General features: G+C 37.1%; 1 protein-coding gene across 2 annotated transcripts in view; it reads right to left on the reverse strand.

Moving 5' to 3' along the window:
- The window catches only part of SYT1 (synaptotagmin 1), a 332804-nt gene that overhangs the window by 201832 nt on the left and 106109 nt on the right, over positions 1 to 24863 (reverse strand). For both annotated transcript variants that reach the window (XM_059846865.1, XM_059846864.1), the window contains exon 3: positions 12057 to 12118. The gene's annotated coding sequence lies outside the window, so the exon portion shown is untranslated. The remainder of the gene's footprint in view (positions 1 to 12056; positions 12119 to 24863) is intronic.

Raw genomic sequence — 24863 nt, forward strand, 5'->3', positions numbered from 1 at the left:
GCTCTATTTTCTACTGAAGGAGAGAAAAAACCTATCTTCGAAAATTAAATTTGAGTTTTGTGAGAAGTGAATAGAGTTTTAATGTTTCCCACAAAACTTTTCCCCACCAGACAGAATTTTTTCCAGTGCACTGCAAACTGTGCCAGCAGGTATGTCCTACATAGGATCACCCCCTTGCCCCTGATCCCACTGGTTTAACAGCACAGCATCTGCTGGATACTTCTCCTCACATGAGAAGTATAGCTGAGCACCACTCAAAGCATTTGCCACTTCTGTATGTGATTGTAAATGATTAACTTTTAGAACTGCTTATATGAAGAATACGTTATTTATATGACTTAATAAGGCACCAGGGATACATGACCATGGAAAACAAGTGAATCAGAGCAGAGTACATGTTAACTTTACAGTAAATATGTAAACTCTCATGAACTGTATAAGGACTGTACAGTATTTTACTGGTGATCCTATTTAAAGTGATAAAACAATTAGCAGTATTGATATATACATAGAAACTCCAACCAAAACCAAAGCAACTTCAGATTTCTTGAACAAAGTCTTGAATTGCAACCCATAGTTCCAGGGGAAAAAATAGCAAATGTCTGTAAATGTCACGCAGCAGAGAAGCACCACTCACCCAGCAGCATCAGAAAATGATAAGGCAACCAAGCCATGGATAAGCTCTTATCAAAAAGCCTTCAGAGAGATAAAAGTTTGTGCTCACCAAGAAAAAAAAAGATATTTCTCTAAAATAAATAGAAAGTCGAGTCTAACCCACAGAAATACCCACTCTCTTAGACAGTCAAGTTGCTTCAGGGTGCTCTCTAGAAAGGTACTTAAGCTGAGAGATGTGCATGTACCATTACTAGATTCCCTAAAACCCAAGGGAATTAGAGTTGTTTTTCAGCCATGCACAAAATCTATACATCCAAAACACACTTGACATCATTTAGTCTGTGAGCAAGCATCAGTATAAACCACAGACACCTAACTGTGAAAACACCTGGGGCAGCGTTCAACACCACTTCAGGCTACAGTAACTGCTGCCTAGAGATCAGACAACATTTGTCACTGCCAAAGAGTTCCACTTTTTTTTACCAGGCACAGTCTAGAAGAAAAATGTAAAGCTTTCTGAATGGCTAGTCATATTTTGGATGAAAATGACAGAAGCTCAACAGAAAATATACTAAGGTCAAGGCAACGACAAGAAAACTAACTAGAGGCAATTTTTTATCAGGGTATCTAGAGAGCTCACCCATATTTTGACAAAACCTGTACCTTCATTCTTCCAGCTCTGAGTTGTCATTCTCTGCTTTACCAATATAGCTAACACACCAGTAGCAAATAACTTTTTCATTACATCTTTTTTACATCTTTCAGATGTAAATAAATAAATATTAAGCCTTTATGTATTTCTTGGCCGTATTCTTTTCCTACATATACCTCTTAACTTACCAAAGAACACCACTTATCCTTATTTCTTCAATTTCAGACTTTTGTTGTTTCTGAGATAAATCAATGGTACAAGTCACATCAAATTCTAGGCAACCAAGTAAGTTTCACTCAATCAGAGAAGTAAGAGTTAATAATACATATATTAAGTATCTTAAATGAATACAGATCCTATGGAGATTCCTTTTAAATCTAAATAACTGTGAACTTTCATCCTTCCTATTTTGTATTATCCCTGCAAGTACCTAATCCATTCTTTCTCATCCAGTCAGCCTACTGTATTTTCTAACTATTTCTACGTGTCGCCTAAAAAATACTCTGATCACTTGAAAATAAATGAGCAAATCCTTTTTACTGGCACCACACCAAGTCCAAATATGATAACTGAACTTAAAAAGTCAGCAACGTGACAGCTGATGAATGCTTCTATGTGGAAACATTCTGACTGCTCTTGTTCTCTAATTTTGGTGGTTTTTGCTTGGATTAGTTGAGTGTTTGATTGTTCGTGACATAAAAAATTGTGACTTAAACCCAGGGTTCTCCTTCTCCTGCTTGTTCCCACAAGAAGTGCTAACTATACTTCAGTTACTTTAACAACACTTACATATAAACATTATTTCCTTAAAAGCATTTCTAAATCCCCAGACTGAGATAACTTTCATACAGCAGGTTGCACCATAGTATAAAATCAGCTGTCGCAGCTCCACCTGTTCTAAACCTACGAGTTCCAAGATGTTACATGAATTGCCCAACTACCCTGTCATAACTTCCTGCTAAAGAAGTTTTCACACCATATATATTGTACTTCTAAGCTAAAAAACTAGTGAAGCAACGTTTTGGTAAGCAGAACATACATCTAGCGACAGGCAAAGCTAAACAGTCTTGTATGGCTGATGATGATTCACCTCCTGAAAGCCACACATTAAGTGTGGCAACACAGTGTCAAGGGTCATGGAAATGCCTTTACTCCTACCTCACTCAACATTTCAGAGAATCCTGAGAGAAGACTTCAATGCATTTTCATAGCCATGATGTTTTTAAGTAGCAATGATTCACAGGTGTCATACAGTTCTAATGTTATCTGCTTCCCTTCTACCATGCAATTCATAATAGTCTATAATGCATAAACTGCCTCTTTATCTTTTATTTACCAATGGATTTGCTCACAAAAACAGTTTATTAGTAAATAGATTGTTCAACACTTTATTGAACCCTGTACACCATTTTAAACTCTCTTAATGCTACACAGAAGTAGATGTGCAGTTTCTGAAAAACAATACCTTGCTTAATTATCCATATTTATTTTCAGATTTTATCTGCAGCATTTAGCTGGCTGATAGTTGCACTTTAGTGATGTTGTTCCTGGGAAGCTAATGCTGAAGAGATGTTGTAAACTTGATATAATATATGGCAACAAATAAAAAGACAATTAGGATTAATAAAACAGAGCTTCATTTTCTCTCTAGAAACCAGGTGATGATTCAAATAACCCCTCAAGGTTCCATAATCTTACCATATTTCCTTTTTTACATACCAAGTATCAGAGATTCCTCTTCACAAGCGTAATACCATACTTTCTTAATAATACACATTTTTCATTTAAGATTCACAAAATTCAGTTTCACTCTAGAAATTATTCATCTGCCAGAGTTTCTGGGTTGATTTCTTTCAATCTAGCTTTGGAATTTTATCTGAGAGAAAGCAATTTGACAACTGAGGACATAATGTTCCAGCAAAGCAGAGGAAAAAAGCAAGAGACAGAGCAAAAAGCAAGAGAGCACACAGATGTGCATCCAAGAAGAAAGGTCACACAAACATGGGTTTCTTTGGTGCTCTGAGTAAAAAATCTGATCAGCAGAAATCAGAAGCTCTTCAAACAAACCAGACATTGCCTGCTATAGGCAGATAATTTGAAGAAAGTACTGTACGCTAAAGCTAAGGGTTTAACAACCAAAAAAAAATTCATAAAGATAATGTATTAATGTATCATTATAAGCAAATTTACTGTGTTGTATCTGAAGTAATGTAACATTATAGTCCCATACCCACAGCACGTAGAAAAGGAAAAAGTAGGAACAAAGCTACAAAGACAATTTGCTGACTGGGATAAAGAGATGCCCAAAATGCTCTGAGCTTGTGTTAAAGAAACAAATGTTTGCAGAGGGAAAAAGTACAAACCTCAGGTTCATTCACTGTTCTATAATACAACATTAGGATATCTGGTCATGGGGAAGAAGGAAAGCACACATAAAAACCACTGCTTTATGTCTAGACACATTTCTGATGACATAAATGGGCACCCTCCCAGCTTGAGCCCCTCTTTGCAAACTCAGTCACAACCTAGTTGCAGTACTTCAGCAGATGTAAGTTGTGTTTTATCCCTGTGTTTATCTTTCTGAAATCCCTATTATGAAGAAGATCAAGAACTATGGGAACTGCAAGAAAACAAATTAGGTGACACTCAGTAATGAGGGATGTTTTTCAGAAGAGTATCATCAAAGTAGCTCCAGAAGGTAAACTAAGATTCAATAAGCAAATCCAGGGGAGGGCCACAAAGATTCTTCATTGTGAGGCTGGTGAGGCACTGGAAAAAATTGCCCAGAGAGGCTGTGGATGCCCCATCCCTGCATGTGTTCAAGGTCAGGTTGGATAGGGCTTTAGAGCAACCTGATCTCAGGGAAGGTGTCTCTGTTCATGACATAGAGGTTGAAACTAAATGATTTCAAGGTCATTTCCAATCCAAACCATTCTATGATAATATGACTTAGGTAGAGTTGCCAATAAGAGGAGAGTAAAGGGATAAAAATGGGAGTATGAACAAAGGATGAAAGGAGAATCAGAAACAGAAACAATATAGGGCTATATGCTATAGCAGTAAGTAGAATATTAGTATAATTATACCAGAGCTTTCCTTTACCTAGCCCCCATCTCATAATTCAGGCTTGAAAAGGCTGATGTTTTTTCCCAGGAGGCAAGGAGAGGTTCTATTGGTTAAAGGGGCAGCAAGAAAAACTGGTTTATATTTGTAGGACTTATTCATAGTCTTACACAGATATTTTCAAGATTAGGAACCACCAAGTAAGACAATGTTTTTTTTTGAGGCAGTTACTTAACAGCAGATATAATCTCAATTTCTTTTAACATGCATCAAAAACAATTAGGTACTAATGAACACATTTCTCAAGCACAGTGGCACCTTCTAAGAAGCTTGAACTGCTGGACAAATCAATATTCAGAACAATCTCAGAGTCTGTAAGAGTAAGATAAGTAACAGCAGGGCACAGTTCTGTAGTTCTTCAAGGTCTTTGCAATACTGAGATGGTATGAGCTTATTCTTTCACACCAGTAACAATGCTATCAATTTCACCACTGGAGTGAATTCCAACCCCACTGGAAAGTTACTGTGTGCCACCATACCAGTTTTGAAAAGGAAAGCTACTCAAAGAGGGTTTAGGCAAATAATTTATCTCCACCAACAAATCTTGAAAATTTCAGTACCAAAGACACTGATTCTATTCTCCTTGAGAAGCGTCTAAGAACAATATTATTAAGTTTAGATGTAATGCCCATTTTAAAACTTACCTATATATTGGGTGTATTTGCCCAACAGTCTGTAATAATCCAAAAAGAATCCCTGTTACCTACAGGAAAAACAATTACCAGTTTAATAGCTAGTGGTTTATTAACCAATTGCTTAATGCAGCTTGAAGTCTTAAAATTATCTCTAAAGTAAAATTAGATCTTTAAGTAAACCCTGTCCCTGTTAATAATTTCATTTAAACTAAAGATTAAACTGCTGAGAAATGATTTTAAGAGCAAATACCATCAAAAATAGTTAAGGTTGCACAGTCTAAATGACATCTTATTCCATTTTTCTCATCCTTCTTCCTAAAACCAATGCTCTTACTTGGCATCACAACTTATAAAGGATGAGTGAAATAGGCTTATGGTGTAAGAGCAGCCTGGGCACTATTTCTGTTAGAAATGAAAAGGTTTTGGGAGACCTATTACGTGAAAGATCAAAGTGTACCTCTGTTCGGTACTAGCAGAGACCTCCAGGCTATCATGCATTTTACACAGGATCACCAGACTTTGCAATCAATGTTTGGGAGTTATCTTTCGAAGCTTCAGCCCCTGGATCCACACAACTGAATAAAAATCTCATCTTTCAATAAAAAATACACTTCTAAACCTCGAGATTTTGGAGGGACTAAAGCAGTCATAGAAATTGAGCACTAACAAGAAAAACTCCCAAGCACATAGCTTATGGAAAAACAGAATCTCAGCATTTTTAGTAACTTGACTGAAGCTTTGCAATTGGTGAGACTGGTAAGATGGCCTAACGTTATGTGCTTTATGAACAGCACGTTCAAAAACTTGTGCCCTCAGCTCAAAGTATTGTTTTATTCATTAGCACAGCTACAAGAGTCACTAGCATGAAAGAGACCAATCAATACTGCTCTCAGAGCTGTTGTGCAGAGGGTCCTCTCCCAGCAAAACCATGTCTTTGCCTCTTTAGCTTGCAGAGCAAAACTGAAGGCGTAGCAGCAGCACACTGCAGACACACTGCTGAGATATTTGATGTTCATGAGCACTTCAAATCCCTTCTAAATTCTAGCTGTTCCAATGGATATCCCTCCACCCAGAAATCCTAATCCAAGGAATAATGCCTTTCCAAATATATTACATTTTGAATTTTGTATTCTCAAAGTTGTTTACTGCAAGAAAAATTCTACTGTGCCCATTTCATGTACTTCAGATATTAATATAAACACAGAAGACTGACATCAGAAAACATATTTTTATCTGCTAATGGTTTTTGTTTACATGGAAAAGTAACTGAATTTCCTATTTTCCTCCCATTTTCACAGATAAGTGTTGTCAATACAGTTGTAACTTAGGGATATAATTGTAAACAGATCTAAGAAGTGTCTTTCCTCATTTCTGAATAAACTCTTAAATGAGTTTTATTTACATAAGTAAAGCAGTCAAAATGAGATGCTTATGACAGCTAGATGTCTTCAAAGTAAGATTTATAGTATGAAACTTTAAAGAAGGAAAAAAAAATCATAATTAAAGAGAAAATTCATACTTGGAGATGATCCAAAAGTGCCAAATAATGTCCTCTAGTGATCACCAACTCCATACAGGCGAGTCGTCCTAACCTGCATGTTTCATAATCACTTGTACCATATTACTTATTTCTTGAGTTAAGCTTCGTGTACCATAAACACAAACCAGCAAAGTTTGCAAGAAGAGTCTACCCTCTTATTTGCTAATCAAAGCATAAGTCATGACAAGAGCAGTGACAGAACAGGCTGTCTCCAAGACCCATTGGAAATTTGGGCTGGAAGTGACCTACCACGAATGACTTTGGTACGTGTCCAAAGCTAACCTGGTAGTCTTTAAAAGCGCATTGCGCAACAAGATTAAGAGTTAGAAACAAAAAAGAAATACTGATTAAAGCTTGCCCTCACAGAAAAAAAAAAAAAAAAGGAAAAAAAAAAAGGAACACCAATTTGCCCCCAAAAAGCATGCAATGCTGCAGATGTCTACTAATTTTGTTTGATTGTATTTAGAGATGGGACCATAATAGCAGTTACCAACGTCAGCAAAGCTGCATTATGATGACAAAGTATAACTCTTCTTATTGAGAGATTTTAATCACAAATATTTCACAGTAACTAAAAGTAAAAAAAAAAACCCTAAACAAATTATCAACATCCCCATTCAAAAATACACAGAGCCATAATAAAAACTGCAGTAGTAAAGAAAAAGTGACATTAAAATTTCTTTGATATGTGGATCATGGAAGCAATTCATTATAGTAGCTTCTTGAAAGTTGCCTCAGTAATTGTGTAGAACTGCTGCAATGTTTACACATTGTATGACTTAATGCCAAAAACCAACTCTTTTTTAAATGGAAATGACATTTCTCTGAAAGAGTCTGATTTAAAATCATAGCCAAGTTGATATTCAATGTGATGTTTAAAAATAGCAAAGTACAGGAACACAGTATACAATGGAGGAGAATAAGGATGTTAACCCTACTGACTGAAGCTGGCTTATGAAATTTCAACAAGAAAAGTACACTAATTAATATTTTGCTTTTGAAACCTAATGTGCAAAGGTGGTTAAAATGTACTGCCACAGCAGCAACCCAGGCATTTGGCTCCTACACTTAGGAAAGATGCTGACTTTTTAAATGTTTTTTGGTGGATGAAAAAGCAGCTGGCAAATACACGAGTACTTCAGAATAAATATATATACAATAACATTGAAAAATGGAAAATATAACACAGATTTCCAGTTCAAAAATTCCAGGTAATAGACAAAATATCTGGCAATATTTATTGAAGCCATTAAATGGCTCAAATGGCTAAATTCCTAGCTGAGAAAAAGATGATTACATGACTTCTGGGGCACCTGGAAAACACATCATTTGAAAATGTGTCTAGAAAGGTATGTGTTTACCAATTAAAGCAAAAGCTTAGAAGCTGCAGCAGATAAATTAAATAGTTGAGACTAATCAATCACAGAGCTAAAATGATAAATGACAACTAAACTGAAGCCCCAGGGAACTACAACTACAGAGCCATTTTGCAAAATTAGGCTGCATAACTAGCATACCTCAAAGTAGTACAGAATCTAAATTCATGTCAGAAATGTCACATTAAAAAACACAAAGCAGTGTCTGTAATACAGGAATGATAAAAAGAAAAGAAAAATAAAGTTTTGCAGCACAGAATTTTGTAAGCATATAAGCCATAGAGACAAGACTTCTCTGAATGGTCTTGACATGATAACCAAAAGAGAAGCAATATAAACAACCTTTACATTATGCAAATGCTACTATATAATTTACCAGAACTTCATTCTTTCACTATGTGAGGGGAAAAAAAAAGAAGAGTGAAACTAATTCAGGGGAAGACCTCATTAAAGACTTAAGGTAATGGAAACACTCCAATGAACAATTTTATCCAAGCCTGCAGTAAATGCACATGAATTTTAATTTGCAATGACAAAACCTGTGACAAAATGGCAAAGAACAAGAAATGAGGGCACTTCCATGCTGCTTCTAGATTACTATACTGCATGAAAAATTGAAATAATAACCTAAGGGAAGGTTATTGTGATTACTACAGAATATTAATGAACAACAGGCTAATTTCTTTTGGAATACTCATAAATTCAACTTTTACAAAATGGACCCTTCCAAAACCAAAAAACCCTTCATTTAGCTCCTTCATCTCTGGTACATTACATACCTCTATATGTAATACTGTAAATGGTAAAATATAAAACTCAGTGGCTTTTGAAATAGATATTAGGGCAAACAAGCATAATGTTGTAAGTTTATGAGCTAATGGTAAGTCTAACATAAATTCAGTTCTTCCACACATAATGGAATCTAAGTGCCCATATAATAATTTTCAGCAGGCCAAGCCTCCTCTCATCTGCTCACAGCACAGTCTGGATTCTGGCCATCCCTCTCCTCTTCTAGCCCTGTGCCTGTGCAATCTCCTAATTTATGTCACATTACCTTTATTGAACAAGAGTAACAAAAAACCTGTTATCAACCAGCCATCAATTATTTGCCACTTCTTTGATACACCAAAGTTTGTGGCAGATGAAATCTGATTGCTGCTGACCATACGAGGGCAATGGACACCTTTTTTTAACACGTGTTGCAAGAATTTTTTTGTGTTCCTCCAAGGGTATCTGCAATCTTTTGCAACATCAAAGAGAAATGACAAAGGCCCTTGCATTTAAAATAAAGCTGGAAACACGTAAACCCCACAAAATATACTATACATTATGACTTTTATTTTATCCTTTTAAAAATAAGAACAATATTGATTTTAATTTTATTTTCTCCATATGTGGGAAATCCAATCTTTTTTGCCTCTAAGCACGAGATATTTTAAATTATAGACTTTAATTAAAGTTGAAGGAAAAAAGGTATTTTGAAACAATTCCACAATTCCAATTTATCAAACCCAGTGTCAGAAGAATGGTTGCTTTGTGTATGAATACCACACGTTCTCAAGGGTATTGTCAGAAGGCCCAAAGGTACCATACATGAAGTTCCCTGTCTGGGAGAATGTACAGCCTGATCAAGCTGGTAACATTGCTTCTCACTGATGATGGATGAGAGGTAAGACTAATTTTATTTCTGTTTTATTATTCTCATTTCCCATGTATACTCCAAAGAGAGTGTTAAATAAATTTCACATCACAAATGTTAAATAACCACTGCAGAGTTTCATTTTTGTAATTATATATTCATTATATGTTAGATAATTTGTAGTTGATAATCATAATACCACAATTGATAAAATTAACCATGGATAATATGAAAAGGTCCGTCCTGTCAACCTATTCTGCCAGCAGAAGAGACAGAATTTGTATGTGAAGGAGTACCAAGAATAGTTGACTATTTATTTTTCTCACTATACACAAATAAATGCACATTATTTTGAAAGAGCTGCCTGTGAGCTCTGGCCACTTGACACAGAAACACAACTGGGATCTTCCAGAGTCTGCAGTAGTGAAATTTATTTTCTACAAGTAGGTCTGTATATACAAAAGTCTGTATATACTGGTCTATATATACAAAAAAATCTTTGTAGATTTTTTGTATGTATAGATCAGTTGAATCATACAAATTGCTTGGAATTGCTAGCATTTATTCATGTAACTACCAGTCACCTGCTGCCAAAACTTCAGATCCAAAGGGTGTAAAGCATAATTGACTAGGTCGAAGGTATCCCATGCATTAAATAACAACTTCCAAAGTTCCACTGTCTTTCCACATGTCAAATAAAATTACAAGACCTGACCCATATTACACTACATTGTAACCCTTTGTGAATTCCTTAGACACAGGCATATGGCATTATTCTGTGCATTATGACCTGAAAACAGCAATAACGCTCTTGGTCTACAGAGTATCTATTTGATGCTAGAAATAGCAAGATTAAAATTTGCCCAAGATCAGAAACATTCTGCAATGCAGCTCTGCCAAGAGTAAGAGGAGATGGCCCTATGTGGGAGATGTGAGCAGAAAATGTGAAGCTCGAGCAGACTGACTATGTGGCAAAAATGGAAAGATAAAGGGTAAAAAGAGGTGTGATAGAATAGGGAATATAAACCACAGGAACCACAGGGGAAAGAAGAGAAAATGAAAGAAAAATATGACTGATAGAAGAAGAACTGAAAAAAAAAATCCAAGGAAAAGATAAGTAGGACTTTTGAGAAGTTTTCTAGAATTCTCTGGTACATATGTATCATTTGCTATATACCTAGAAGATGCCCACTGGTAACATACAACTGGTTACTGTACAGCATACAAATCACCACACAGGCTCACAAACAAGCATTGTGTTGTCCTTGGATTTGTGAAATGTCACACATTTCCTCTCATGTTAAAGCCCACCATCAAACTTGTCAGCCCAGAGATATAATAGGTATTTTTTTGCTATTAAGATTTTCACACATTCTTTTCCAATAAAGAATATTATTTTTATTATTTCTCAAGAAATATTCAAGATTCATTTCTATTCAAAACTAGCCTGTTACATACACCAGTTTGGCTAAATGAATAGGGATTTATTATACAAAATTAAAATTCCTTAACTTGTACTGCCAAATGTATATTCTAAAAGCAGAATGATGCTAAAGAACACATATTCTCTGCACATTACCTACCGTCCACAATTATCTACCATTAAAAAGGAAGGTTCTGTTGGCACCTAGCACAGAGGAACTGTTTTGTTGGAACTGTTAACAGAAATAACACAAGTCCACCTGCTCTGGTTCTCAGAAGATATCACCACCTGTTAATACCCAGTAATGTGGTACACCCATATAATCAGCTACAGTTGCTGGGGCACACTATATTGGATTGGCAGTGGAAGCAATGTCTCTGTTCTACTTTGTCATGACTGGTACTTCACCTAAGCAGCCTAAGATATTTTTCTAGGGACAATGTTAATAACATCACCCACAACACAAACATGGCCCATTTTCTTGTCTCTGTAAACGATCATAATTTCTTGGTGTTTGAAAATGCTGCAGTTGTCAAAGGCCACTGCAGCCACGCACTGGTTGGACTGTGCAGTGAGCAGCACAGCTATGACCAGGGCTGTTCAGAACAATTAGCCAGTGGTTATGTGGTTAACGCAAACGCACAAAAGTCTTTTGCTCCAGCACCAAGGCAGCAGGATCAGACTACGGTGGTGAATCTGGTTTTCTGCAAAATTTCACGTGTGAGCAAATGTTGGCGTAATATTATTTTTAGCTTGCTACTGTCAATTTCTATTGCAATGTACTTTTACTGAGAAGAAAACCATAATATTCTCAGTATGGGCAACAATGAAGGCACTTTTTGTGGATTGCTTGGGCTTCTTACCTGAGATGATTATTGAATTTATAAAAGTCTACCCCTGTGAAATGAAACTAAGTTGGAAACAAGGCAGAGATGTTCCCTACACTAATGTCTTGCACTTGTTGGAAGAATTGCGAATATGAAAGAATAAAACAAAAATTAAAAGGAAGTGCAAGTCATGTTTAGCTTCGGAGTATATAAGCTGGTTACTTACTGTTTGCAATAGAGAATGTGTGCTTAACTCTCTTCTCTTTGTTTATTCAGGACTCCACGCTCCTGTAAGAAAAACAAATACATGTGTTTATCATCCATTTAAAATTAACTATCTAATGTCATTTGTGCTACAGAAGTTTGCCATTTTCAGACTTAGTTTGGGCTTACTCCAGTATTTAAAACCCTGGGTCTTTGTGAAAGCATCCAGCAGAGAAAATTCATATCAACCCTTTTCCTTAAAAACCAGTTTTTTGGTCTTAGATACTACAATAGCAGCAGAGATGAGAAATCTGCAGGTTCAGGGAATAAATCCCTCTTGAAACCTCAGACTAAATGCTGGGCATCCTAATTTTATCTGGGCACCTGCACGCCTCCCCAGTTCCAGGAAGGTGACAGGCTTTGACATTTCTGAGGCTGTCAATCCTCTCATCAAAATCAAATTCTCATGGTGTATTAGATCTTGGCTGAATTACCCCATTAGACTGAGGAGCCAAGGAAGAAAGAACATATGCCTGCAATGACAGCCACAGCCTCCCTCACCACTTTTGGAGGAGAGTGGAACATGCTGCAGAGGGGTGTCTGATGCCTCACTCCTGCTGTTTCATACAGGAAATTTGTACAGTAAGAACTGAACACAGCGCACCAGCTGCTTTAGCCTTTCTTGGTCAGGTTAAAAGCATCACAACAGAGGTGAGTTTTAAGGCAGGATTTGAAGGAACACAGCATACTGCCTTGGCAGATTTTACTATTAACAATTTTCATTAATAAAGGCTGCTTGAGAGAAGGGAGAAAATTGGAACTGCTGGGCAATAAGGGTTACAATAAGGGCAACACTGGTGTGAAAGGGCAAGCACAATCAAGCTGTGAAGCCATTAATTGTGAAGATGACCAATTTGGATGCAGTTAAAAAATTGAGCCAAATACACAGTTGCCAAGATAGACAGATGTATTTTTAATTTTACATCAACTAGAAAATGAACATGTTCTTATCTGAAACTCTCAGACTACAGCACACCAACATTTACGCTGGCCTTTAAAAAGGCAAATCATGATTCCATCCACCATTTCACTCTAATCAGCAAGCCATCTTTCATGACCCAAATCATACAAAACTCAAACTATAACTAATTATAAAATCTAATTTCCCCTTCTATTTTAGTAATAAATTAATATTTCTTTCTGTATTGTTCTGTCAATATTTATGACATACCAGACACCACTAATTTGTGTATGAGTCTACTGAAGAAGCCTGTTAAGCAAACAATTAAAAACTGCTTGGAGCTGAGGGCTATAAAATACATTAGTCAGAAGCATCCAGTATTTTGATGATAATAAATTTTAAACTTTTTTGAAACATAGGGATCGGCTCTTCTATCTAACAGCCCATTTTGTTATGTCCATCATTTTATGCTTAAAATGATGCAAGGTTAGCTGGACAATGATGTGAAATCTTGTTCTAAAGGGTTTAGAATGGCCCTTTAGAACAAGATGCTGTTGTAGAACATGGCTAATTTCATTGCCACAGTTTGTAACTCATATTGAATACCAACGCATGTCCACAGCCTCAGCAGGCCTTACCTCGCCTCGTGCTCTGTATCAGCTGTATAAAATGTTCTAGCACACACCATGACAGACCTAACCTGAACTACTGCACTCAAATATCTCTAAATGGGTTCAACCAAAACTTTGCCTCTTGCTGTCAAGTCAAGTCTTCCCAAATGGAGGGATTTGAAATTCAGAAATGCTCAGAAAGAGGGCTCAATAAAAGAACCTCTAATCTCCACTTTCTCCTGGGGTTCAGAGCCAGGGTTTTGGTTCATGGCCCTGTGTATATCTTGCATTGGAGCAGAGGTAGCTGCAAATGCCTTAGAGAAATTAACACCCAGAGTCACACCTGCTCTGTGGTGCACGGTCTCAATCTTTCCCTGTTTCCCTAAGCTGTCTGTGTCAAGCTGTGCCATATTATTACTAAGCCTTTCAGGGGGTTCACTGCTTCCTTCTGTGGCAACAACAAAATGGAAAGACAAATGTTTATTATACTATTAATTGTAAATAACTGAATAAAAATACAGGTTGTGCACTAGAGAAGCAAATGCAAACAAAATGATGAAAAAGTGCAGTGCTGCATTAAGCGCAAACAGAGACAGCCTGCCTGATCCTTTGAAGCTCAGTCTGAGTTTCCAAAAGATATGAAAAATGTAATGGACATCTGGAATAAGTAAAAGCCAAGCAATAAAATTCAACAGTTGTCCAGGAAACTAAATAACATGACTCTTTGCAAGGATTTGCAGAGCTAAAATATAAGGAGATAAATAAACTGGAAATATTTGCATTTCTAGAGGAAGATGAACACATTACAAAAGAAATTCAGCTGTGTTTCTATCACTTACTATTAAACACAGGCAATTTATTTATAAGATGTGTTGTAAGATTAATTCATTCACCCTTGGTAATGGACTCCTGAGGGTCTTCAGTGCAGGAGATCCCCTGCAGTGACAACTATATTTTCAGAGCTACAAATAGCATCTGTCACAGTGCTAGTATCTTCCAAGGCCCCGTTTTCATTTCAATATTTGCAAGAGAAGATGTTTCCTAATGAAACCATTGGAAATATCAACAGAAACACATTTTGATAAGTGTGACTACATCTTGCAATATCCCTTTGAAGCATAATCTATATTTAACAAATGTTATCTACAGAAGCTACTTTAAGGCATTTCATTCCAGGGTACATACTCATTTAAATGATCTGCAACTTTGATTCGGTTAGCACGTAGATAGCAAAAGTAAGAACAACAAAGCCTTTTCTCATTCATTCTAAACTCTCTCATCCCAGTCACCCTTATGGTAACTAATTATAGAAACAGTCCCATTAAACTGGGGCAGGACTGGAGCTCTAAAATAAAACCAGTTCAGTCAAAAACATTGTATTTAAGATTATACATTCATATATTCTCACGAAATGAAACCCTACTCCACTGCAAGGAAGGAAGTCTGCAATTTTTCTCAGGAAGCCCTTATTTAACTCAAACAGAAACAGAGTGGATTTACATTTATTACAGGTGACAAAGAACATTTTTAGCATCACAGAATCATGGCAAAAATAAGTCCCTTTTATTAGATGCTTCACTTTTCATTGTGAACTGTGATACAAAAGATGAAAGGGAAGCTGCATGGTAATTAAAAGATTTCTCAAGGTATCTTAGGCCATCTGCAGTTTTCTCATTCCATTACTATTTTTAAAACCAGGAACAACTATGTGATCTCTTACAAACTCCATGAAGAAACAATTTTTATCTGTTTAGGATTATGGGCTAAACACTCATTAGTAGAGCATATGGCTGTTATTTGAGTATTATTCTTCCCTCTCTACTTTCAACACTGAGGAATAATTTTGCAAACTGAATCTCTGTACTCTGGAGTAATAAAGAGCTGCTAATATATCATCATTATGGCTCAGTGACAGTTCCAGAGCACAACTGGACAACATTTTTGTCATGAAGGAATAAATGCTCTAGAAATCAGTTTCAGGAGGGTTTTGATTTTGACAGAACTGAAACTTAGCCCAGGTTTGTTTACTTTATTGATTGTCTTTCAGACATGAGGACAACCACTTATGTGGCATATCTGGGAGGTTTGGAATAAACGATCTTGAAATTTTGTGCGGCAAAATGAAAAAATATAAACTAAACCTCAAACCAAAAGCAGCTGGTGTTTAGCCTCCTGAATTTAGCAGCACATCCTCAAAACACAAGCCCAATTGTCTTAGAAGTGAAAATGGGTATTTCAAATTTTATTCTCTGCTTTAGAATTATTTATGAGAGAAAACCAAATTAATTGAAAGTGGAGGAGTCCATTATGAATAGAGTGACATCCTGTAAAACATAGAACTGATGTCTGGAAAAACGAGGCTAGCATTCGATTATGAAGTTTAAATTAGCTAATAACCAGTACAGAGTCTGGATAATTTTCAGTTGCATAATGTGCAACAAATTAAATGTATTTTGAAAAAAAATGCAGTTGCGGGCATTTATTAATAGTTTCACATATTGAAACAGAAATTGTCATACATTATGAACTTTACAGTCCCTAATCATATGTATATGCCACTATTTTATGGGCTTAATTTGCTCAGCATCAACTTTTACTGTGAGTAACATTGATTTTGTCAAAACCTCAAATAAGTCACAGAACAGATCTGAGGATTACTTCAGAAGGGATTTAAAGCACACACTGTGAATCTCTATACAACCTCCACTTAAAACACCATCCGTTCAGGCCCAGATGGATTGCTATGGCAACAGAATCCCAAATACCAGGTTTGTAACTAACAAAAATGTAAATTATTGATGAACTCAGGAGTTGTCTCTCTTGGACACCCTCCTATTCAAATACCAAGCCGTATGGCTAGAATACAGAGGAATAGTTGATATGCAATTTCCCCAGCCCAGTGAGCACTAATCCCAAAGGATTTCATTAAATCTTTTGGCTTAAATTTTTATTCTTGGAACAGCAGTCAGCAAGCAGGGATTACATTAAAACAGGCACTATTGAGGTCATTACCGACTGAATTCAGGCCTGTAATATAACAAAACAGGAACTAATTTTAAATATACCTCCACACACACCCCCCTTCCCCCCCAAAATAGCACTGCTCTAAGTTATTGGATACTTGGTGACAGCACTTTTGCCACTCACATCACCACCCTTCCTCCTTGCCTACAGGCAATGATGAAGAACAGTACTAAGGAGTAAAAACAGAAAGGCATGTTATTTGATAAAGAGGTGCACATCTCATGGAAGAGGTGACTGTGCATAAGCAACTGAGTTGCAGAACAATGAATGTAAGGAGGCTCTGCAGCCTTTGATATTCAGTAAATCAAAACCACGAAAAAAAACCTCTAGCAAATGAGCAAATCAGAAGACAGGAAGTACTTATTGGCATTTTTATTGCAAATTTAATCAACGGTCTGATAAGGGAACAAACAGTGGTAGGAAAGCCAAACACTACTGGAAAGCCTCTCAGACTTTATACAGAACACGATTAACACAGTGAGTGTCAGACAAAAATCAGTTCTCAAATTTTGGACTGGGACAGACCAGCTTGTTTTAAAAGAAACTATGGCTTTAAAAAAACCCAAACAATTCTCAGGTGTGTGCTGCTGCCTCAGGTGTCACTGTATATAGACAAGAAATGGCAAACTTCTGACTGTAAGAGTTTGTTACCAGATCCATTGTCCACTCAAAACTAGAAGGAAAAACCAGGACGGGGGTAAATTTGTGGGGATGGGTAAATACGGAGGGGTGCTTTTGCTGATGGAAAGGAAACAATTATTGAAAAAGAAAATGAAAGAGATAAAACCAAGGCATAGAGTCCTTTCCTAAGACAAGGGAGTAATTCAGAGCAACAGAATGAAAAGAAGATAGCGGTTGTACCACACGCTTCCTGGTAGGGCAGGAGAAATTCTCCCATCCTCATTCATACAGATGAGCATCTACTCAACACAGTACATAAAGACAGAGGAGCTATTTAGGAGAGCTGTCATTTGACCAGCCATTTAAGTTTACTGATATTACCTAGATTGCATGCCTTTAGGTCTCAACACACAATGTTTAAGTACTTCAAAATACAGTTTACCTGAATGCACGTGCTGCATCACTGTGGACACTAGAGACAAAACCTAAAGTACTTGCACCCTGCTTTTCTCTGTCCATTCAGTCTGTGGCCTGGCCATTCCCACCCTGTGATCCATATATTTTAAAGGTGAACAGTTTCCAGCTCCACAGAGCTCTCTACTTAGCAAAGGACTCAGCTCATTGCGGAATTTCTCTGGAAGTCCCTTTTACAATACTGACAATGAAGCTGCTTTTTCAGCCTCTGTTCACTTGTTTTGAGCTACTTGCCACCTAAAGTGGAAAGATCCTTCCCTCTAACTTCCACAGAATTTCAGTTCTTAGCAGAACCAGGTGTTGCAACCCCTGTCTAGCTTTCTCTTGTTATTACCACACACTTCCATCAGACATGCTGTGTTTCTGTTACACACAACTCACACAGAGGCAAGAGCAGCCCCTAGCCCTCAGCTTGTGCCAGCTGCTCCTCAAATGCCCCTGCCTTGCATGATGCTTCTCACATTCTCAGATTCTTTCTCCTACCAGTACCGCCCAGAACATGCCTTGTTACCATCTTTGGTTCTCAGTCCTGGTGGATTCAGATCTCTTGTTGCCCATCAAAAGCCTTTTCCAGTTTCTGCTTTATCATTATGCTTGGCTTGATGTTAGAAGAGCCATCCACTCTGATACTTCCACCAACCACACCTAGGTCAGCCTCAGAACTTCATGAGCAATAAACAATCATATGAATCACTAGGAACTAAAAGATTCTCTTTTCAAGAAAGAAAACCTATTAATGGTGAAGATACAGTCAGTGACAACACAGTCACAAATGGGTATCTGAATCATCTTGAGATGTTAGAAGAATCTTACGCGGCCAAAGGAGTATCAGAATTTGGGGCAACAACAGCATTTCCTCCCTCCAGTAGCTATCCAGGACAATATATATCTCTTCCTCTACTAACACTCATTTCACTGTGAAGCTACTGTAGTCCTGCTTTATAAATGGGATGGCACAAGTGCCAGCAGTAGGGATGCATACCAAGTGTGGCACAGACTTCCAGGAAATCTTTGCATATGACAGACCATTAAAGTGGATAAGCTGGATGTGTTCACACTATGCAGGGACACTTCAACCACATGCTATATCTGCCATGTAGTATCTGTGGAGCTGCTCTGGAAGGAATTTTCCCAGCATGTAGCTTGCCATTTCCTCTCTGTTAATGCTGGGTATGTCTCAGCCATTTTCTTAGACAAGAGCAGAATTTTCAAACCTTACATGAAACTTATTTTTTTCCAATTGCAAATATGAACATGTGAGAATTCTAACATTTATTAACAATAAAAAGCCATAAAAACTTCACACATCAGAGTGAAGCTTCATTTTCATAAGTGAAAGTTTTCAAGACTTCAGCTGAAACAACCAGCACTCGTAACACGGCATTCCATCACATTTAATTCCAAATATTTTCAGGCTTTTCTAGACAATAAGATATAAAGCTACAATTATTTTTCTGAGACATTTTAGAGAAAAGAAACACAGTTCTCCCTAAGTTGCTTCACAATACTACTTAGACCAGGCATCTTGAATCACATGAAATGGTAAGAAAGTAGTTCCTAGCAAAATTGGTTTTAGATGTCATATTTTGGTTGCTTGTTGGAGCTATGGACTAAGACTTATTTAGAAGAACAATGGAGGTTTTTAATCAGTCTCCTAAATCCTTTGTAGAAAGATACCATATCTTTACATGAGGAGATACACACTGAGGTGCATTCCAGTGTTTGGAGATTCAAAATCTAATTGCTTTTATCACAGGACGACAGAACCTGCAGCAATATCCACTGCAGGAAGTGATTATATGTTACATAACACAGCTGATCTTTTTGTTCTGCTGTGAGATGTTTTATTTATTTATTTATTTATTCTGCTTTATGAAAATGTACTAATATGGCTAAGCAATTCACCCATAAAATCTAAAAGTGAGTGTCAACACCTCAGGAAATGAAGCTACATAATCTATGGATGAGCTGCTCCAATATCCTTTCTATATTACCCTAGAGAGGCCTACTGTGGCAACAACTTCAGTATTTCTTGACCACTTAAATGTAGCCCTTCAAAGGTAACTTAGAAAAAGAGAATATTCTAAGCAGACTTATTCTGTAGTTCATGTGGATATGTACACAAAATGTGTACAGATGATACTTTACCACTGGTATAACGTCAGCCCACATTTTCTACACTATACAGTAAGTTTTATTCATGCCACTGTTTTCTTCCAATGGAAATTATTTAAAAAAATGTGAAAGTCTACCAAGTCTAAATACAGATAAAATCAAGTTACTGCCTACCCCCTCCTGTACTAATCCAAGAGGTAATGGACTACATGCCTCCCAGATTTCTGGTAAGCAGCAAAACAAATCCCATAAAGACAGGCACATCACTTTCCAAAGCTGGTACCCCTGATTTCTCACATTAATTTTAATGTTGCTTGTTCTGTATCCACCATGCAATGAGCCCTTTTGCTCCACAGCAACTGCTCTCTGCTCCCTTTCACCTTTTTATAACAATCTGGGCGCTTCATATCCCAAGACTACAATTATTAAACTCCATGTGCAATTCCACTACTCTCACGATCACAGCTGGCTTCTCCTTTTCATTGAGCTACACTTCAAACTCCTAAGAGTATGATAAGACTAAGAGAATGAAAACACACCAACTTAAATGAAGACTTTTTGGTTTTTTGTTTACAAAAAGAGGTGGTATTTTGTACCTTTCTGTGGTCAACAGGAGTAAAAAATGAAACACTCAAAATTAATAATTAAACTGGACAGCACTGATCCCTTGCACTAGCACTAGACTTCATTAATAATAGGATCATTGAATAAAGTAAGCATACAGGAAGATTTTAAATGTTTCACTTGCAACACGTAGTATTTCATCATCAAAAAAATGTTTCTATTCACTCTACTATGTTTAACATTAAAATAACTTCATCATAACACCGTAAGAGCAGGCAAACAGTTAAACCAACACTGGTGGAAATACTTTACAACCTTATAGATAGATGATTAGGATGACAAAATTATGAGCAATTAGCTAAAAATAAAAAAAAAAATTTTCAGCCTCCAAATTATTTATGTTAAAAAAATAACTGCGGTATTTCTCTATGAAGCATTTATGACAATAATGGATTATCATTATGAGGCTGTTTTATAAACATCACGAAGTCTGTTGGAAAAAACAAATTTATCTTATACCATGTTCTCCATCTTCCTCAGCATGTAAGAATATTTGACCTCCTTACAGTCAGTAAAGAAAACCCCAAACTGGAACAATCATTAAAAATTGTGTCTCTTATTTAGGACTGCCCAGAACATTACTTTCTCAGTGACTGTCACCGTGGCAAATAGGGCTGTCTCCTGGAAGGAGCTGTGTGTAGCACCACTAAGAGATGCACTGCCCAGTATTTCTGGTCCTCAAACACAAGTTATAAGTTCACCAGTCAGTAGATCTTTCTGGTTCTTCAGCATTTTAACTTTTGCCTGGACACAGAGGCCAACAAATAAACTAAACCAAACAAAAGAATAGCAGACAGATGCACTGCATGTGTATAGAATAGGTGAATGCCAAGACCAACACAAACTGGAGTTTCTTGCCAGGTTACAACTTGCTGAAGAAATGTGTAACCATGGTGACAAGAGTGAACGGTGAGTGACACGTAACAACAGCCTGTGGAAAGCACGAGGTGCGCGTGTCAGCGGCCACAGCTGCAAGGGCTGCCTTGATTCTCAGAAGCTGCAAAGTCAACTCAGCAGCAACTGCACATTTCAGTAGGAATGTCTCGTATCCCTGAGATAAATGGCTGCCAGCCTGGCTGGCTGCACAAGAGAGAGAATTTGGTCATTGGAGCTATTAAACAAGCACAGGTGTCCCAGCGTAGTGTGTCTAAGCCATGCTACTTTCCAGAGTTAGTGGCACACAGTAACATCATACCTGGCCACCTTGGCTTCCTTCCCTGGCCAGCTAACAGGGCTGGGCTGGTATCTACAGTAAAGCTCATCTCCACATTTATAGAAGCACAGTGAAAAGTTTTAACTAGCCTATAGCTGCTGGTATTTGGGTCTAAATTCATTATTACATAACATCCTCTAGATACATTTTCTGTACCTTAAAGCTTTTCTTTACACATTATGTGCATGTACCTGATTTTGCAATGCTGAAGATGAACTGAAGCATCATGACTTTTTTCATCTTGACACTACAAGCAGAAACCTAGAGACTGGGGAATTGAGGAAGACCCTTTAATCACAGGTGTCACTCTGGGCTGCGACAGAAGAGCTTAACTGCCAGTCCTTGCAGATTACATGCAAAGATACTATAAACAAAAAGGAGGACAAAAGACATGTGGTGATACTGCAAGTCTTCATAAGAGTAAAAAAAAGAAGCATCAAGTCCATATTCAGCAAATCTGATAGCCTAATCAAAAAGCAGCACATCAGACAGTGCAGTGTTGATGTGCAGATGGCTAGGAACATTAAAAGATGTAGTTATCATTATTGTTCCTCACGTATTTGACTAAAGAAAAGACATCATGATATTGTATTTGCCTATAAAATCAACTTCCTCAGCTAGACATTGCCAGAAGGAATCTAATGGAAATGTCTATTTAGTGAAAATCAAATAATTACCTTGTAATTACCATCTCATGTGTCACATTTAATGTTAGCATCTCTAAATCAAGGAAAATTCAAAAAAAGGTCTATTTGAAATCCTTAAAAAAAACATATGGGCAAATATTTTAATTGGGCTACTTTTGCTAATGAAGCTAAGTATTCCACATAGCAATATTTCTCCCTTTTTGTAGAGCCAAGTGTTAACATAAACCACCCTTTAATTTAATCTTCCTACCCATCTCGACAAAACCTGCTTACTTTTTGATTAGATTCTGAAATACAGCTTATTCGGACCAAACTTCAGCCACTTCATAAAAACTACTGATTTGCACTCAAACAGCACACTGGAGCAGTCTGAAGGAAAAAACCATTTGTTCTGTCTCAACTGATGTATAGCGTAATTTTCTGAGATTCTTTCATTGCAATTTGCAAACACATTAGCTAAGTCTATGAAACAAAAGCAATCTGTACTACCCGTGGCCCAGAAGAAGCAGAAGCAGAAACTTAGAAAACATAACAAATGTCTGAATCATCTTGAGACAGGGACACACTCTGCCTCAACACAAAACATCATTATCCAAACTGTGCCTCATCTATTTTTCTGACACAGGAAGCCTGGCCACTGAACACCTAATACTGAACACAGTCTTAAAATAGGCTGTATAACAGTTTTAAGGAGGGGCCTAGAGAAGGCAAACTTACCCTGGACTAACTCAGGAAAGCAACACCCCAGTTAGGTTATGAGACTTCCAGTCCCCTTGTCCAGTTCCTGCAGTTCCACCCTCAATTTACAGCCACACTAGCCACTTGTCCCAAAAGAGGAAAGCTAGTTAACACTGACACGTTGAAGCTCTCTGCTGAATAATCCAATGCAGAATCTAGCAGGTGCCACTGAACTTGTTTCAATATTGTTGCTTTTTAAACAAAGCAGATGTAAGGGAATAAATACACTGTGGGCAGGAAGGGGAATGTAAGTGCAGCTTAGATAAACAGCCAGATGAGAGCATAACTGCATTCACAGATAGGAAGGGACAGCATAATAGACACTGATACACAGAATGATTGTTACAGCATCTCTCAGCATGGATTTTAAACAAATCAAGAAAACACCACATGATGTATCTAAAATTTCATTTCAAGCATCTGGCAAAAAGGAAATATCTGTTAAAAATCATCTCATTCAAGGAAACCCTTAATATGAGTTTCTGTAAAAAGGGAACTTGAAATTGCCTGTCAACAAATCAGCAGATGCCCTTTCTGAACCTGACAGGTACTTTTTGGCATTGTTGTAATGACCATTAACTACTTCATTGCACAGGGTAGAATCAATTGCATTAATCAATTTCTACAATCACTTATGAAGTATGCAAACAATTTTCTAATCTGTGCTTTGCACTGACATAAAATACGCAAATTCAGCATATTCAGGCAAAGCTGACTGTAAATATATTTTCCTTTTGACAAAAATCAGCATTTTGCCTATAAGATTACAGTCTTGTCTGAAGAATAACTGAAGCAAGGGCTCTTAAGCAAAACAGATTCTCCTAAAAGTTCTATAATACATTGAGATTTCAGGATGCAATGTGAAATGCTGCTTTATGAACAGAACAACCCGACAGCTTAAAACAGGAACATCATGGATTCATTCAGGTACACCAATAAATCCAACATCTCTGTCAACTATTTTCTTTCTGAAAGCTCTCTGTTCATATATCAGAAAATTCAGGAGATTAGAAAACAGTAAGAGTAGGAGAAAGGAGAAAATAACAAAGAAATCAAATATCTCCTCCTCTGGCCCTGCTTTCATTTGTCCATTCCTGATATGCTTTCTCTTCTTCTTCTCCACCTTCTCCTTAAACTAAAATGGGCATCTAACAGAGCTGATAGTTGCCATTCTTTGCACCTAAATAGTTCCTTTAAGCATACAGTAAGAAACTGTCTTGAAGTACTTTTATTCTGAATCTTGCCACACTCATAAGAATAAGTGAAAAAAGAAGCTGAGAGATTAAATTACCCTAACTGCAAAGCAATTCTTCCTTGACAAAAAATCCAGATCTGCTTGTCTTGCAATTTGTCCAGTGCTCTCTCAAGAATGTGAGTTTGCAATGAGATAGAACAACAGAAAACAGACCAATGTGATTTTTGGTGTTTCAGCTGCCATCTTCCATGCCCATTAAAGATAATACCCTTATCTTAGCTTGTTGAAAAATACATCTGATTTCATTTTTAGCATTGCAAATACGAATCATAAATTGTTGGAAGAGATACTGAACATGCTATGAAAAGCAAAGAGGAGTCTTAAGCGGTAGATTTTGGAGAAATGTGGCAGGCAGACTGATACTGTTAAAAAAAAAACCAAACAGCTGAAGAGAGTGGGAAGTGTGGCAGCAGCTCTCTGGCCATGGAGAGCAACACATAACTTCCTCAGGCTGGGAAAGGCTGTGAGAAGTTCAGAGAAAAGACTGAGAAACAATTCTTATCTTCACTTGCTGCACCTGCTGTTGTGAACATGGGGAATGTATTA

Source organism: Haemorhous mexicanus, chromosome 5, assembly GCF_027477595.1.
Source record: "Haemorhous mexicanus isolate bHaeMex1 chromosome 5, bHaeMex1.pri, whole genome shotgun sequence".
NCBI lineage: Eukaryota > Metazoa > Chordata > Aves > Passeriformes > Fringillidae > Haemorhous > Haemorhous mexicanus.